The 19,532-nt window shown below is 36.3% G+C and overlaps 1 pseudogene; it reads right to left on the bottom strand.

The window, feature by feature from the left end:
• Positions 1-19,532, bottom strand: part of LOC122732204 — a 48,223-nt pseudogene that overhangs the window by 23,252 nt on the left and 5,439 nt on the right.

Below are 19,532 nucleotides of genomic sequence, written 5' to 3'. Positions count from 1 at the left end.
AGTCTCTAGAAATGGGGCAATTTATTTCATTACATCTGCTTTTCTTGAGAGCTTTATATATTTACCTTTTTATGTTTCTGTTTGAGCTGTTTGTAAGTCGTATAATCTTCTCAAGTCTGATTTTTTGCAGGAATGCTTCAAATGCTTCTGTTTTATTGAATGCCTATATTTTTATCGATGACTAGGCTCCAATTTTCATGGTATTTGGATTGCCTCCTAAGTTCATTTTCTTTCTGAATACATTTTATTTAATTAATTCTACTGTATTTTGGTGAACATTGAAGAATAGTTTGCTATAGTAAATCCTCTTTCCTTTCTATTTGAAGATCTATTGTCTCATCACTTGGCTTCCCTAGATGATGACTTTGAAGACTGGTAGGAAGGAGGAGTCCTAATCTGAGGAGGGGCTTCCACTCCAAAAATACCATTCTCACCATTTTCACTTTCACATTCCCAATTTACAGACAGAAAATCTTGCCAATACAAGATGTTGGCAGGTTTAGAGAGAAGATAAATCATTTCAATTCCTGATCCCAAAAGCTCTGTTTGGAATGATGAAAGAGATGATTTCTCTGTTGAGAGAGAAGATCCCTTGGAGCAGTGTCAACTCCCAAGTTTCCAGAGGACTGTGATCAGGATGGCAATACATCTAAAATGAATGACTTTAGAATAAGAGATGAAGGCATCATGTTGTATAATTCTGAAGAAGATAATATTTAGTGGAAATGACTACTAATTAATAAGTAAACATTTATTATGTACCCAGTATATATCAGGCACTGTTCTAGGTACCTGGCATTGAATGACACAAATGGAATAATCCTTTTGTTCAAAAAGCTTACTTTTGGTGAGGTTATTTCTGTCTTTGAGCATTTGGAGAAGTATTGAATATATCCAGATCCTTGTATAGGGCAGCTAGGTAGTACAGTTAATGCCAGGCCTGAAGTCAGGAAGACTCATTTTCCTGAGTTCAAATATGGTCTCAGGCATTTACTAGCTGTGTAAATCTGGGTAAATCATTTAACTCTCTTTGTATCAGTTTCCTTATCTGCAAAATGAGCTGGAGAAGCAAATGGCAAAGATTTCTAATATCTTCACCATGAAAACCTTAAATGGGGTCACAGAGTCAGACGTGCCTGAAACAATTCAACAATAATGACAAAAACTCCTAATACAGTAACTGGAATAGATAAAAACTTAATAAGAAGTTTGTTGATTGAATGATTGATTAATTTTCCTTGACCTCAGAGAACAGAATTAAGAAGTTGGAAAGAAGCAGAATCAGTTCCATGTGAAGAAAAAAAAAAACTTCTTGATATTAAAAAGTTTCAAATATTACATGGGCTTCCCTGCTTTCCTCTCACATGAGGTCTCTAAGCAGTGTGAATCACTATTTCTAAGGTAGGCCATAAACAATATTCTGTTTTAGTTATGAATTCAATGGAGAACCCTCTAATATCCCTTCAAATTCTGAAATTCTGTATTCTGTAAAACCTTCCTCCCACCAGCCACAATGTCATTTTTCAGTTACAACATTGGATATGATCCTAATACCAGAGTGGCCAGTGCAGTAGGCAACTAGTGGGGACTCCATGTCTAATCAATTTCTGCTTTGGATTTTGCTCATTTTGATGTCTTACAAGTTTAATTTTAATCAGTTCAGGCAAATAAGAGTTAATTCAAAAAAAAAAAACCCTGTGAATTTGGCCCCACTGAATAATTAGTGTAATCTGTTATGTATGAAAGCTGTGCTGGCAGGACTTTGATTTTAATAATGCCCATGGTATCAAATCAACAATTTGTCATTATGGTTGCAAAATGCACAGATGGAGTGATACACAATCCCCTTTTTGGAATTTATTTTCTTTTTCAAAAAGAATCCACTGAGATCATTTGTCTTTTATTGGAATATTTTAAAAATTCACAAAAAGCTATTGAAGAGTAGAGTTTTTGAGCATCACAAATATTTTTCATTGTTTAAACATATAATAAACCCTTCACCCTACTTTCCTGCCTCATAACCATGAAGTGTGCTTGTCCCTATATGACTGGCTGGTGGTTGGGGAATATGGGTTAGGAAGATGCCAATCAACCAGGTTTATTGTTAAAGGAGAGTAGTTATCTTTTGAAAGTAATCTGAGGTCTATTGTTTTCACAATGTTGTAAACAGGAAAGTTTTCTGTTTGACACAGTGACCTCACAAATATGGAATGCTGATTAATTGAAAGGGGAGCCACAGAGAGCAATGCTGTAACTATAACAGCATTAATTGTGCATGGGACTAGGTGGACAGTTCATGTACCTTCAGTCTTTGCCACTAGCTCTCTAGGGATGAGTATTGCTTGTCTCTATGTACTGGAGGCATGATTGACAAAGTGTGGTGTTAAGAATATTTGACTTGGTGTCAAGAAGACCCACATTCCAACCTTGCCTCAGGCAACCTAAAGCTGGATAATGCAGGACAACCCATTTAGTCTCTCACCTTCAGTTTCCGTATGTGTAAAATGGGAATGATAATAATAAGACAACACTTAGGTAACAATATTGATGAGGCTTAAATAAGAGATTTGTGAAAAATACTTTACAAAATTCTCTATCTAGATGTCAAGAGATAAGGATGATGATAATGTCCACTTTATATGAATAGGGCATAAGCAGAAATTTAGAGTATAATTTCAGGGCTGTGATCAGAGTATAAATACAGAATTAACTATTGTAGCTGTTTTTAGCAAATATGACATTCTTATGAGTAACAGTAAATGTATACCAATGAGTATCAAGTAAATAACATGCTGGTATCAAAGGAATTTGAAATATTCTGCAGTCAGATAATTCATGTGAAACATTCACCTTGCAATGGGTTTGTGATGACCTCTAAATTCTCTTTTACCTCTAAATATCTGATCTTTTGAACTAGAATAGTGAAAATCCTTGGTAGTTAAAACAATCTGTGATCTTCATGTTGTGGTTATTATCTCCAATGATGCAGATTATAATGAATTAAAGGCATTTCATTCTTTGGAACCCTTATTCATGCCCTTCCATAAATTCTCCAGAAAGGGTAGAAGATTCCTACAATGCCAAGGCCATTCCTCTTGTTTTCTGAATGTTAATAGGAGACAAATACAATTCATAAATTGTTCATCTGTTGTGCATCCCTCTTAAACAGCAAGGATGTAGAAAGGCTATAATACTGATCTCACAGTCAAGAAGACCTGAGGTCAAATGGGGCCTCAGATACTTAGTAGTTGTGTGACCCTGGACAAATCACTTAATTTATCTGCCTCAGTCATAAAATGAGGCAATATTTTTCAAGGTACTTATGAGGATCAAATATGATCATATTTGCATAAAGTTACTTAGCACAATGCCTGACACAGTGACACATAGCAGGTGCTATTTAAATGCTTATTAGCCTTCTTTGCCCAGTTAACAAGAACAGCCCACATCCTTTTCTAGTCGTGCCTTGCTACGATGATAGATAAATTTTTTATTACTTTTCTTACACAATTATTCATTGGCAATATATTGCACCCTACTTAAATCTACCATGTAATTCTCCACTTCTTTGAGTAAGTCACAACTTTAGTTCTTCAGAAATTCTACTATTTCATGTCTCATAGTCATTCAGATACCTCAATAAATTTTGAAGATAAAATGTACCAGAGAGAAACCTGGCATGATTAAATGTATGGCACGATTTCTCAAAAGCAATCTTGTCTACTCTTCTACTTTTAAGTTCCCGACTCAGATAATTGTTTGTTTGCAATGTCAATACTGTATAAATATATCTGCATGTATTGATGCATGAATGCCATAGGTCATCCAACAAACTACGAATGGTAGGTTGAATAGGAGGCAAACTTGTTTTATTTTGTTTCTATTCTCCTTAAGTAGATAGAGTTAAGTGCAACACTTGTTTGATTATGTCTCTCCTTTTGGATACTCTGTAGTGTTCTAGGGCTTGATGGAATTGATGCAATGATATACACAAAACTGAGAACCTCACTAATTATAAACAATACCTCTTCAAATTACAACCCATCCTGGACATCATCCATGACAATAGAAAATAGCTCCAGAAAGTATATTTCTCTATGTTTTCTAATTCACATCTTATTAATTATCAGAGGGTAATTGAATGAGATTATTTCTGTTAAATTTTTCAAAAACACATTGTATGATTTTCTTATACACATGAAACAAGAGTCTAACATGGAAGGGTAATAAATGTCCCAACCTTGAAGAAAACGGGATCTAGAATTCAGGTGATAAGTAACCTTCTATTCTGGCACCCCAACTTTACCTTGATCAATTCTCCAGTTCTCCAGAACAGGCCACCTGTATTATCTGACACAGAAAAGTCATGACTTGATAGGGAAGAAGGATAATGCTTTATAGAGAAGGGAAGATTCATGACCAAGCACATCTGATTGGATTTCCACAAGAGGCAGGTTGAAGGCACTGATCTTGTGGGAGGCACCAAGATAATAATAGAATTCAAGTATATTTGTAATCACTCATCCATTCTCTTTTTAGAACAATAAGTGGGAATAGATATAATTTGCATCATAAGAGGTATTTGTATATAGATATAAATTTTCTGACATAAAAATTATTTTTTCTGAAGGAAAGATCACAAAAGGAAATTGGGAAATCAGATGACTTACTAGAGGTATTAAAAAAAATGGATAGTTCTCATTCATTTGGTATGACTTATGCAATTATATGCCTAGATCTAGGGCAATTGACTAATATGTCAGGACAGCTTCCATTTTTTGGTAATAGACATTTTTATTTTTAGTTTTGGGTTCCACTTTTTATTCCTCCTTCCTTCCCTCTCCTCCCCCCTTTCTGAGGCTGCAAATAATAAGATATGGGTTATAAATGTATGATTATGTAAAATATTGCCATATTTGTCTTTTTATACAAGAAAAGTTGATTAAAAGAAAAAAATAAAAGAGTGAAAAATAGGATGCTTCAATCTGTTCTATCAATATCAGTTTTTTCTTTGGAGGTGGTTAGTATGTTTCAACAATAGTCCTTAGGAATTGTTTTGGATCATTGTATTGTTGAGAATAGTCAAGTCATTCACAGTTCTTCATCAAACAATATTGTTGTCTCTGTGTATAATGTTCTCTTAGTTTTGCTGACTTCACTATACATCATTTCAAACATGTCTTTCAGTCCTTTCTGAAGTCATCCTGTTGGTCATTTCTTATAGCACAATAATATTCCATCACCATAATATACCACAACTTGTTTAGCCATTCCCCAATTGCTGGGCTTTCCTTTGATTTCCAATTCTTGGCCACCACAAAAAGAACTACTATAAATAATTTTGTACAAATAGGTCTTTTTCTCTTTTGGGGGATGTCTTTGAGACATTTCCTAATAATCCTCTTTATTTCCTCTTCATTGGTGGTGAGTTCACTCACTCTATTCTTTGTGTGTGTGTGTGTGTGTGAGGCAATTAGGGTTAAGTGACTTGCCCAGGGTCACACAGCTAGTAAGTGTGCCAAGTGTCTGAGGTCAGATTTGGACTCAGGTCCTCAAACATCCATGGGCCGGTGCTCTATCCATTGCGCCACCTAGCTTCCCCTCCTTTCATTTTTGATGCTAGTAATTTGGTTTTCTTCTTTCACTTTTTTTGGAACAAATTAACCAATATTTTATCTATTTTACTGAATTTTTTTCATAAAACCAGCTTCTAGTTTTATTCATTAATTCAATGGTTTTCTTACCTTAAGTTTTCTTAAATTCTCCTTTGATTTTCAGGATTTCCAATTTGGTATTTAGATGGGGATTTTTAATTTGTTCATTTTCAACAGCTCCTATTTTGATAAACATTTACAATTTAATTTATACACACACACATACACACACATATATATATAATATGTACAACACATATATATGTATGTAAGTGTATATTTATATATGTATGTATATAATTGACATTGATCTAAATTTTGCTATGCATTCAGATAAGATGCTGAATGAGTCATGGTAATTATTTCCTATTATTCCTATAAAATGTTGTTGTGGAAAGCTTCCAATCTCTACCTGGAAAAAATAATGGTATAATTTACAGAAATATGGATCTTAGAAAGAATGGTGACTTTATTGGTAAAGGCATTTTTGCTTTAGACAAGTTGAGCTTGAGTTGTGCTTGAAACATCCAACTGTAAATCCTACTAGGCAGTTGGAGAGTTTAGGGGAGATGCAAGCTGTATATGTAAATTTGGAAGTCATCTGAATAAAGTTGAATCTGTGGGAGCTGATGAAATAACCAAGAAACAGAACAAGGACAAAGAAAAGAATTGAGCTTGGGATAGACCCATTCTCAATCCCTCACCCACGGATAAGCCCATGCATTATTGGTATTATATGACATTATATGACAAAGAAGATGGAGAGTTGATCAAAGAAGAAGGAAGGGAATTATAATAAAACGTGGTCAGGGAAACCTCAAGAGCAGAGAATTTACACAAAGTTTCAAATTTGTAGAGAGGCTTAAAAAAGGCTGAGGATTGAGACAAAGCCATTGGGTTTAGAATTGGTGATTTTGAAAGTGTAAATTTCATTTGAGTTTTGAGGTTGGAAATTATTTTATATTAGTTGGCCAATTTTTAAGTGTCTACTATTTGTTAGATATAATTGTAAATTCAGTAGACACAAAAAGGGGCAAAAGACAATTATCTCTTCATTTTTTGTGTATTCCTCTTTTATTTCAAGGCAGCTGGGTGGCACAGTGGATAAAGCTCTGTGTCTCTAGTTCAAATTTGGCTTCAGGTACTTATTAGCTATGTGACCCTGAGCAAGATACTTAATGATTAAGGTAAAATTTGAATTTAACTCTTCCTGACTCAAAATGCAGAGGTATATTGGTTACTCTAGCTAATTGCTCACAAATCCAATTTTCCCATTAAAAATGTCCTCTTTTGATTTTTTTCAATATTTCTAGTTATATCTTTGAATTCTTGAGTTCTATATCTTCCATTCTATTCTTCTTGCTCCTTTGTTCTAAGCAGCTTTTTCTCATTACATGGTTTTATTCATGGTTCAGTAGAAAGAAAGCTGAAGCTGGACCTTAATTCAAGTCTAGGTTGGCTAAATATTCTTCCATCCCACCTTAAATATGAACCCATGTGAGTTCTGCTTCCATGTTCATGAACTATGAATTCTTTTATCTGATCAAAATCTTATATCATAACAACTGCCCTCTATTTAAGATCCCTGTTATCTATGTCATGCATTTCTTCCTTCTTTATTCTTTCTTCTGCAAGCTAAGGAGTTTGACAATTTCATTTCTGTGTTAAATTTGTTTTGTTTTTCCTCAGATGAGCATCAACATAATTTTGAATACCTTCATCCCCTCAATTTTTCCATAGGTCATGACCACATCACTGATTTCAATGTCTTCCCTAACCCATTTTGAACTTTTATTGAACTGTTTCAACTCTATATTATCCTCTACCCTTGGGTTGATTACTACATAGTCCCATTGGCAACATGCTCTGGTAAGACCAAAACTTGGATGACCTGAAATGCTGCTGCCATCACTCCTATTGGCTATTAAACAGAGCTGAAGAAAATTATAAAACTGTGCTGATTGGAATCCATATAAATTTATGTTACACATTGTCAACTGTAAGCTAGTGTAAGCATTGCAAATAATTTACTATCCTACTCACCATACTTGCTTTTCCAAACCTTTTCATCCCCCTCGAGTCTCCCATAATTAGCCTCATCACCCTGAACTGAGAATTTTGCCTCTTATTTCATTGAAAATATTGAAGCCACAAGTACTCTCTCAAGTGCTCTCAATTCTCTCCACCTCATTTCACATCACTATGATAACGTCTTCCAGTATTTCTTAATTCCTTTCTAATATGAAGAATTAGCCTTTCTCCTTGCCAAGGGAAACCTCTGCATGTACAGATGATCCTATCCCATTCCATCCTTCTCCAGCAAATTGCCCTACTTTCCCCAATCTATCACTTTTTAAAAAAAATCTCCCCCTTCCTACTGTCTGATTTGGGGCAGCCTACAAAGACATCTGTGTCTCTCTTATCCAAGCCTTCCCTTCATCCTATCATTATTTCTAGCTATCATCTTTCATATATCTGCCACTTTATGTCTAAACTAATATGCCATTTTATGTCTAACCTATAACCAATGTTTCTGACTTTCTTTTTGACTAATATTCTTTTTGACTTTCTGTAGTCTGGATTCCATACTTACATTCAACTGAAACTAACCTTCCAAAGTTATCAATGATCTATTAATTGACAAACTCAATTGCCTTTCCCCAGTACTCATCCTTGTTGACCTATATATAGGCTTTATCCATGTCAATCATATTCTTTTCCTGCATACTCTCTTGTCTCTAGTTTTTCATGACACTGCTACTCCAACATGATAGATAGATAGATAGATAGATAGATAGATAGATAGATAGATAGATAGATAGATAGATAGATAGATAGATGATAGATATGCTATGTAAGAATATAACAGTGTCATGTAGTTATATAGCTATCAACTATCTGCTGCCACCCTATACCCAAACTGTTGCCTGTCAATTCTTCCTTCACTACATTTCTTATATACACCTTTTTCCTTCCTATGACAATAACACAATCTTGGTTCAGGCCCTCATCACCTCATTCCTACATGACTGCAAGAGCCTTTTTGTCTTACTCCCAACCTAAATCTGCCTACCTATCTATCATCTCTCTCTATATATATACCTATACCTTTATCTATCTATCTATCTATCTATCTATCTATCTATCTATCTATCTATCTATCTATCTATCTATATCTATCACATGACACTGTTCCATTCTTATGTGTCTAACTGTTCCTTCTCAGTGTCTTTTATTGAACCTTCATCTAGGTCATACCAATTAGCTATGGATATTCCCAAAGGATCTAACTTGGGAATTTTTCTCAGCTCTATAATATAATAATTATTTTGTAAAACTAGCATTTTATTTTTGTTTTGTTTTGTTTTATTTTTAGTGAGGCAATTGGGGTTAAGTGACTTGCCCAGGTTCACACAGCTAGTAAATGTAAAGTGTCTGAGGCCAGATTTGAACTCAGGTACTCCTGACTCCAGGGCCGGTGCTCTATCCACTGCACCACCTAGCTGCCCCAAAACTAGCATTTTAAAATAAAGTTTAAAATAATTTAATAGCAAATAAAATGATAATGATTCTGCTTGACAAACCTATGGTATATAGATTGCAAAACAAAAACACTACTATTTTTTCTATATAAATTATTCTAACATCTATTTTTTCAGTCCTAATACTTCTTATGACCACCAATATTATTTTTTAAAATGGCTCTTGGGCATCTTAAATTGTATGTTTCCTAGATATCTTGCCCCATAGTTGGACAACAGCAGGTCTAAAATTTAAGGCATTATCTTTCCCACCAAACAATCCCCTCTTGCTAACTTTACCATATCTATTGAGAAGACCACCATCTTTCAAATCATTCAGGTTAGCTAGGAATCAGCATCACCATTGGTTTCCAAATATCTATTAGTCTCCACCACCATCACCCTATATACCTGAACTGCTGACTGTCAATTCTTCCTTAAGTACATCTCTTATATACACCTTTTTCCCTCCTCTGAAAATAACATAATCTTGGTTCAGGCCTCATCACCTCATTCCTACATTACTGCAAGAGCTTTCTTGTGTTACTCTGAACCTAAAGTCTCTTTCCACTTAGGCTCCCTCTACTTAGCTGTCAAATTAATCCTCATAAGCACAAGTTTCTTGATGTTACTCCACTACTCAATAAATTTAAGTGACTCTCCATTTCATCCAGGATCGAAGAAAATTGTGTTTTATCTTTTGAATCCCTTTAGAATTAGACCCTTCCTACGTGTTCAGTCTTCTTACACTTTTTTCATATAAATATTTTACTATTTCCAGTTACATTTAGAGATAGATTTCAACATTTGTTTTTATAAGATTTTTAGTTTCTAATTTTTTCTCCCTCCCTCCCTTCCCTCAACCCTCCCAAAGGGAGCAAGTAATCAGGTATAGGTTATATATGTACAATCACATTAACCATATTTCTGCATTAGTCATATTATGAGAGAAGAATCAGAGCAAAAAGGAAAAACTTCAAAAAAGAAAAAAACAACAAAAAGAATAGAAATAGTATGGTTCAATCTGCATCCAGATTCAACAGTTCTTTTTTTTTTTTTCTGGATTTGGAGGGCATTTTCCATCAGGAGTCCTTTGGAACTATCTTGGACCATTGTATTGCTGAGAAGAATCAAGTCTATCACAGTTGATCAACACATAATGTTGTTGATATTGTGTACAATGTTCTCCTGGTTCTGCTCATCTTACTTATCATCAGTTCATGCGAGTCCCATGTTTTTCTGAAATCCGCCTGCTCATCGTTTCTATTTTTTTCTTTTTCTTTTTTTTTTTTTTTTTTTTTTTGCGGGGCAATGGGGGTTAAGTGACTTGCCCTATGGTCACACAGCTAGTAAGTGTCTGAGGCAGGATTTGAACTCAGGTACTCCTGAATCCAGGGACGGTGCTTTATCCACTGTGCTACCTAGCTGCCCCCCTCATCATTTCTTATCGCACAATAGTATTCCATTACATTCATATACTATAACTTGTTCAGCCATTCCCCAAACGATGAGCAACCTCTAAATTTCCAAATCCTTGCCACCACAAAAAAGAGCAGCTATAAATAATTTTGTACATGTGGGTCCTTTTCCCTTTTTTATGATCTCTTTGGGAAAAAGACCTAATAGTGGTATTGCTGGGTCAAAGGGTATGCACAGCTTTGTAGCCTTTTGGACATAGTTCCAAACTGCTCTCCAGAATGGTTGGATCAGTTCACAGCTCTACCAACAATGCATTAGTGTTCTGATTTTTCCACAGCTTCTCCAACATTTATTATTTTCCTTTTTTTGTCATGTTAGCCAGTCTGATAGGTGTCAGGTGGTACCTCAGAGTTGTTTTAATTTGTATCTCTCTAATTAATAATGATTTAGAGCATTTTTTTTCATATCAGAATAGCTAGCTTTGATTTTTCATCAGAAAACTGTCTGTTCATATCCTTTGACCATTTCTCAATTGGGGAATGACTTAGATTCTTATAAATTTTATTTATTTCTCGATATATTTTAGAAATGAGGCCTTTATCAGAAGTACTAGCTATAAAACTGTTTCCCAGTCTTCTCTCTCCCTTCTAATTTTGGATGCATTGCTTTGGTTTGTACAAAACCTTTTTAATTAAATGTAATCAAAATCATCCATTTTGCATTTCATAATATTCTCTATCTCTTGTTTGGTCATAAACTCTTCTCCATTCCAAAGATCTGAGAAGTAAACTATTCCTTCCTGTCCTAATTTACTTATGGTATCACCTTTTATGTCTAAATCATGTACTGATTTTGACCTTATTTTAGTATAAGCTGTAAGATGTTGGTCTATGCCTAGTTTCTGCCATACTATCTTTGAGTTTTCCCAACAGTTTTATTAAATACTGAGTTTCTATCCCAGAAGTTGGAGTCTTTGGGTTTGTCAAAGACTACATTACTAGAGTCATTTACTACAGTGTCTCCTATGCCTAACCTATTGCATTGATCCTCCATTCTATTTCTTAGCCAATACCAGATACTTTTGATGACTGCCACTTTATAGTAAAGTTTCAGATGTGGTACAGCTATCCCCTCTCCCTGTGCATTTTTTTCATTAGTTCCTTTGAACTTCTTGAGCTTTTGTTTTTCCAGATGAATTTTGTCATTATTTTTTCTAGCTCTATAAAATAATTTTTAGGTAGTCTGATTGGTATGGCACTGAATATGTAAATTAATTTGGGTAGAATTTTCATTTTTATTATATTAGCTTGGCCTATACATGAGCAATTGATATTTTTCCAATTATTTAGATCTGATTTGATTTGTGTGAAAAGTGTTTTCTAATTCTGTTCATAGTGTTCTTGGTTTTGTCTTGGCAAGTTAACTTCCAAGTATTTTATATTATCTACCATTATTATAAATGGAATTTCACTTTCTATCTCTTGCTGCTGGACCTTGTTGGTCATGTATAGAAATGCTGATGATTTATGTGGATTTATTTTATATCCTGCTACTTTGCTAAAGTTGTTAATTGTTTCAAATAATTTTTTAGTTTATTCTCTAGGATTCTCTAAGTATAACATCCTATCATCTGCAAAGAGTGATAGTTTTGTTTCCTCCTTGTCTATTCTAATTCATTTAATTCCTTTTTCTTCTCTGATTGCTAAAGCTAACATTTCTAGTACAATCTTAAATAATAGAGGTGATAATGGACATCACAGTTTCACCCTTTATCTTTTTGCGAAGGGCTCTAACTTATCTCCATTACATATAATGCTTGCTGATGGTTTTAGGTAGATACTGTTTATTATTTTAAGGAAAGCTCCCCCTATTCCTAAGTTTTCTACTGTTTTTATTAGGAATGGGTGCTGTATTTTATCAAAAGCTTTCTTTGCATCTATTTAGATAATCATATGATTTTGGTGAGTTTTCTTATTGATGTCGTTGATTATTTTTACTAGTTTTCCTAATGTTGAACCAGCCCTGCATTCCTGGTATAAATCCCACCTGGTCATAGTGTATTATCCTGGTGATCACTTGCTGTCATCTCTTTGCTAATATCTTAATTAAGATTTTTGTATCAATAATCATTAGGGAAATTGGTCTATAATTTTCTTTCTCTGTTTTTGCTCTGCCTGGTTTTGGTATCAACATCATATTTGTGTCATAAAAGGAAGTTGGTAGAACTCCACCTATTTTTCCAAATAATTTGAGTAATATTGGAATTAATTGTTCTTTAAATGTTTGGTAGAACTCACTTTTAAACCCATCTGGCCCTGGAGATTTTTTCTTAGGGAGTTCATTAATGGCTTGTTCAATTTATTTTTCTGATATGAGCTTATTTAAGGATTTTATTTCCTCTTCAGTTAATCTGGGCAGTTTGTATTTTTGTAAATATTTATCCATTTCATTTAGATTGTCAAATTTATTGGCATACAGTTGGTCAAAATAGTTCCTAATTATTGTTTTAATTTCTACTTCATTGGTGGTGAAATCACCCCTTTAATTTTTGATACTGATAATATGGTTTTCTTCTTTTTTTAATCAAATTAACCAGTGCTTTATCTATTTTATTGTTTTTCATAAAACAAGCTCTTAGTTTCATTGATTAATTCTATAGTTTTCTTGCTTTCAATTTTATTAATTTCTCCTTTAATCTTCAGGATTTCTAATTTGTTATTTAATTGGGGATTTTTAATTTGTTCTTTTTCTAGCTTTTTAAGTTACATGCCAAATTCATTGATCTCCTCTTTCTCTTTTTTATTGATGAGAGCTCTGGCAGCTTGCTCTTTCTCTGCACCACCTTGGCTCCACCTCCTCACACTTTAGTTCCTGCAAGTATACTCTGATCTAGTGACACTGAACGTCCTTGCTGTTCCTCACACTGTATACTTCATTATTCAGCTCTGTATTTTCACTGGGAGTCTCCCATTCATGGAATGATTGTCCTCCTCACTTGCACCTCCTAACTTTCTTTACATCTTAGCTAAAAGTGCTATCTTTTGCAACAAATCTTTCATGGTTTCCCTCAAGACTGGTACATCCCTCTACAAGTGCCTTTCAAGGCTGTATATATTCTCATATACATAGTCATTTGCACAGGACTGCTTTTTGTCATTCTTTGCAAATCCTAGCATTTAGCATAGTATTTGGTTCATAATAATCCCTTAATACATGCTTATTGACTGGCTGACTGACCTCAGTGATCTTGAGCAGGCCATTTTACCCTCTGGTGAAATGATCATATCTGGTTGTATGACCTCTGATATTCCGTCCATCTTGAGTTCTAGGATCCCCAAATGTCTAATTTTTCTTTTATGATTCCCTATGTTTCTTTTATCAGGACATTTATACACTCTCAGAGTACCTGGAAATAACTAATACTCTTTTCTTCATATGTCTTATTATTGCTCAATTATTATCTTCTTTTAGAATTTTATTCTGTTATATTGATTCATGGAATTTCTTCATTAGATTACAGGGTCCCCCCTTATTTTTGCTCTTTTCTTCCATTTCTCCACTAGATATGGTTGAAAACAGTTACCTATATTTCTAGTTTCCTGGATTTTAAACTTCTCTTACTTCTGCAGCTGCTGCTGTTGTTCATAATGCTATTCCTTCATCTAGGGATTGGAGTGGGAATGGGAAGTGGTTGGATTGTAGCTACCATCCAAATTTTCTTACTTTTGGCCTCAATGCAATGGGGAAACTATAGCACAGGAGTCCTTCTCTTTTAGCATGGTCCCAAATGGTGGGGACACTGAGCTTTGTAAAAGTAGCCTCTGGGCCCTTATCTTTCTAACTAGATGGATCACTTGTCAAGCTGGGGGAAAATGGCCTCTTGTCCATAATACTCTGGATGTTAGGGATAGTCAAGTTGAAGAATTCCTCCCCTTTGGCCAGCAGTGATCCAGTAATTTATATTTATGTCCTTTGTTTGATGTTGGGTTTTTTGTTTCTTTTTGTGGGGCAATGATGGTTAAGTGACTTGCCCAAGGTCAAACAGCTAGTAAGTGTCAAATGTCTGATGCCAGATTTGAACTCAGGTCCTCCTGAATCCAGGACTAGTGCTTTATCAATTGTGCCACCTAGCTGCCCCCTTTGCTGTTGTTTTTTTCATTATCCTTCCTGTCAAATATTTTCTGTTTCATTTGGCTCATTTTATTATTGTTGTTGATGTGGTTTTAGAGGAACTAGAGATTAGTCATAAACTTTCATTTGATCATCTCTACTAGTATTCCAGACATTCCTTCTTAGGTAGTAAAATCAATATCTTTCTTTTAATTCTCTAACTTAAATTTGAAAACCAGCTCTTCCCATATTGCCCAAAGCAGCATATCCTTTAACTGTTCTCTCTAGACAAGGAAGATCACACAATAAAGGACAAAAATGGAAATGTAGTTGACTTAGATCACAGAAAAACAAAATTGTAATCCCATTTAAAAATATGTTCTGTGGCTATAGTCACTTTATCTTTCTGGACTTCAGTTTCATCATCTGAAAAATAGGGATAATATTATTTATAATACTTTCTCCATATTAATGCCATGAGACTTAAATGAAATAACATAAAGTGTCCCATAAGTCTTTTTTTTTTCCTTGTGTGGGGCAATGAGGGTTAAGTGACTTGCCCAGTGTCATACAGCTAGTAAGTGTCAAATATCTGAGGCTCGATTGGAACTCAGGTCCTCCTGAATCCAAGGGCAGTGCTTGATCCACTGTGCCACCTAACTGCCCCTGTTCGAGAAGTCTTAATGTAGTTTTAAAATTTTAAAGCTAAAAAGCATACTGAGAGTATTATGTGTGTGAGTTTTACATACATAAATATATATACATATATATGGCTGTGTATAGTGATTATATCTATCTATAAAGTGATTAATGTGATACATATACAATATTTAAACCATTATTATTGTTATTGCTGTTGTTATTATTAATAGTAATTTTTAAGCTCCATGAAAGTAAGAAGTATTTCTTATTGAGCTCTTTTTTGTTATTGATTTTTTTAACCTACTACCTATCATAGTACTTGCTTCTTAAGCTTTTGTTCAATTAAATAATAATCCAGGTTTGGTTACCAATGTAAGTTGCAGGGCTACTTTCAGGGATAATAATGGCACTGCACACAAGGGTACTCTTAAGAGAGACCTGTTTTATAGAATTTGCTGAGGGTAATTGGGAGCAATAATGTAAGAGAAACATAGAAAACTTAGAAACTTTTCTACATAGGGGAAATTAGAACTGGGGGAAATATAAAGACTAAGTGGTCACCATGTTGATGGAAGCCTTCCCCTTTGGTTGGACTATGGAGGGAGAAAACAAAAGGGGTTTTGCTCCAACAGCTTAAATTGGTCAAATAACAGACCAAGAGACCTAACTATAGGCAAAATCTAACTACAGCAATTATATGAATTAAAAGCCTCAACAGCTTGATTCCCAAAGCAGCCAGCTTTATTTCAAGCTTTCATGGCCCCAGCATTAGAGTTGGAGTCAGCACATAGGAAAGGTAGACCCTTTGCCAAAGGAAAAAGTCTCCCAGACATTGTGGGCATATTATTTTAGCTTTTAGGGAGACACTGTTTAGGATTAGGTTAGAAAAACATTTTTTTTAATAGCCAGAAAATACTTGTTACTTTAAATTTTAGTATCTGAATATACCAATTATTTTCACTCCTTATTATTAAGTCCTGCACAATATAGTTCTAAGCTACCTTTCTTGTCTTCTCATATGAACAAAGATATAAAAAGAAAGCTATATATGATATGGATAGAAATTATATATATATATATAAAATGAGAGAGAGAGAGAGAGAGAGAGAGAGAGAGAGAGAGAGAGAGATGGAGAAATGCAGATTTAGAGAGAGATGCGTGGGGACAACTAGGTAGAGCAATGGATAAAGCACTGGCCCTGGATTCAGGAGGACCTGAGTTCCAATCCGACCTCAGACACTTGACACTTACTAGTTGTATGACCCTGGGCAGGTCACTTAACCCTCATTGCCCCACAAAAAAAAAAGAAAGAAAAGAAAAGAGAGAGATGCAGATATAAATGTAGATATAGATGATATAGCTCTAGACTGAACAAGTAAACTGCTTCTTGATCTCAGCATTGCATCTCCCACTTTCCAGTCTTTGTACATGGGGTATATAATATTATAAACTCAAGACAACTCATACAAAAAGGTGAACTCCCAAAGCTATCTATCACCTATCTCTGCAAAAAAGTTTCTATGAACATCTGTCCAGTAAAAATCACTGTGCTCTCCCGTGAAATGTCATCCAGGATTTCCTAAGACACTGCGGAGCTGTCTGTCTATCTTGGAATATCCTCAGAAGGCTTGTCATTGATTAGACAACAGGACCAAACCCCTACAGTCCGTTCAAATGGCAGAGGAAAAGAAGTGAGGAAGCTATTCAAACTTCCTCTTCTTTTCTTGTGGCTCGTTGTCGCCACCACCGCCTCCTCCTCTGCCTCCTCTGTTTTTTTGTTTGGGTTTTTTTTGGTGGGAGGGGATTGTTTTTTGGCTTTTTTGGCAGGGCAATGGGGGTTATATGACTTGCCCAGGGTCACACAGCTAGTAAGTCTCAAGTGTCTGAGGCCGGATTTGAACTCAGGTCCTCCTGAATCCAGGGCTAGTGCTTTATCCAATGGGCCACCTAGCTACCCCTCCTCTGCCTCCTCTGAATCCACCCCAACCTCCAAAGCCCCCTTGGCCTCTGCTCCCGAAGCCTCAATGGCCACTGCCACAGCCACCCCCTCGGCCTCTGAAACTAGGCTTGACCCAGTCCAAGGTAACTTTGCTTCCATCGATCTCCCCATCCTCCATGGCCTCTTTCGCTGCATTAGAGTCTACCTCAGAGTTGAAATTCACAAAGAAGACCCTGCCTCTCTCTCTGTTACTATCCTGGTGCCCACAGAGACATGAAATGAATCTTTCGATGTTTCTTCCATCCTGTCTTCAGACAGGTCTTTGATGAACAAGCTTTTATAGGATTGGTTAATTGGGGCTGCATTAGAGGTTTTGTGTTCCTTCAGCTCAAGCCACATGGCTCTGCCTTCAATCTCTATTGTTACAAGAATTCAAAGTTTCTTTTGCATCTTCTACAGAGGCAAATTCAATGAACACATACCCTTTAGGTCAGCCTTGGTTGTTCTGGGGCAAGCTGATGGATGTCGCCTTCCCAAACACCTCCTGTAGACTCTCCTAGGTGGTGCTGTAGGTGAGGTTGTTCAGAACCAGGGTCTTGCTGTTGCTCGTGCCCCAGGAATTATTTTTCCCACCTCTAGAGTTCTCTTGTCCCTGGCCTTTCTTCCCTGTGTAGTCCAGAATGAGTGCCGATCATCAATATCAGTGTCTTGCTTCTCTTCCAAGGCCTTGTCCACATTGGCTTCTGTATTAAATTCAACGTAGGCAATTCCTTTGGGGGTTTCATCCTTAGTGCAAACCAGTCTGATTTCAATGGCATCTTTAAACACATCCTTGACCTCCTCTTCAGTTACTTTATACAGCAAATTTTTGACAAAGTGTCCTTGCGGCTCTTTCTTGTTCTCTTTTGCTTTTTCCAGCTTAATTTCAGAGCCAAACACTTTGGAGCCATTGAGTTCCAGGGCCTTTCCTATATCTTCAGAAGATTTGAACTCCACATAGCCAAACGTCCTGGTGGCGCCAATGCAGACATCTGCAACAGTAAGGTCCTTTTTTTGCAAAGAAGTCTGTGGTGCCAGTTTTTAGCTCAGAAGCTGATTTGTTGAAGTTCAGCTTACCAACAGAGAGATTGAAATTTGTAGACGCTTCAGTGTCCAGTTTCTGTTTGCCCATTTCCTTTTTTCTCTTTCCTGGTGCTTCCTTTATGAGCAATTCCTCCTCTTCCTCATCCTCCTCTTCTTCTTCATCCTCATACTCATTTCGTTGTCTTCATCCTCCTCCTCCTCAGATTCCTTGGCATTCCCAGCTTTCCCGGAAGTGGCTTTCACAGCAACACCTTTCCTTTGGTAGGTGCGGTGTCCATAGCTTCTTCTTTAGAGTCATCCTCATCTTCTTCATCCTCCTCACTGTCCTCCTCATTCTCATTTTCATGTTCCTCATCCTCAGAGTCTTGTTTGGAGGCAGTCACTCCCATCTTGGCGGCTTTGGGAGGCTCAAATTCTTCATCCTCTTCATCTTCACTGTCCTCTTCTTCAGACTCACTGTCCTCTTTCTTCACATTCTTCCCATTTTTTTGCTCCTTCAGCTGGTGTCATTGCTGCTTTTGCAGGGTTGGTGGCTGCTTTGTCACCATTCTTGCCTGGTCTGGCAACGGCTTTGGCGGGGGTGGCCGCCTTCTTGGTGGGTGTCACAGCTGCCGCCTTTTTATCAGGAGTCACAGCTGCTTTCTTGGCAGGTGTGGTGGCAACAATAGCTTTTTGGGTTGGCAGGACCTTCTTTGCTGGTGTGGCTACAGCTTTCTTGGCCTTCTTCTGAGGGACCACAACCTCTTCTCCACTGCTTTCTTCTTCATCTTCTGACATGTCCTCATCCTCACTGTCTTCTATTTCCTTTGGGAGAGGAGCCATTTTCTTTGGCTCACCTTGATTTTTAGCAGCCTTCCCTATTTCACCATGGTGTCTGCATGTGACTAGGGCACTGAGGGTGCAGATCCATCTGCCGAGGCCCAGGTAACGGGGCAGAGAGCACAGGAAGAGTCTGTCCTCGAGCAACCCGTAGCTGGCTGAGACTGAGATGGAAGACTCAGAGTGACTTTTACATGTAGTTTGGATTTTAAGCTTTATATTAAATAGAACATGGTAGGAACAAATTACCTTGACTCTCTGTGTCCCCTTCTGTTCTCTTCTGTGTATTTTTAAATCTTTCATTCTTCCATTGTTGTTGTTGTTTTTTTAATCTCCACCACAGCC

This window comes from Dromiciops gliroides, chromosome 6, assembly GCF_019393635.1.
Source record: "Dromiciops gliroides isolate mDroGli1 chromosome 6, mDroGli1.pri, whole genome shotgun sequence".
Taxonomy (NCBI): domain Eukaryota; kingdom Metazoa; phylum Chordata; class Mammalia; order Microbiotheria; family Microbiotheriidae; genus Dromiciops; species Dromiciops gliroides.
The sequence above is the reverse complement of the archived record's forward strand: the minus strand, read 5'-3'. Positions and strand labels throughout refer to the sequence as shown.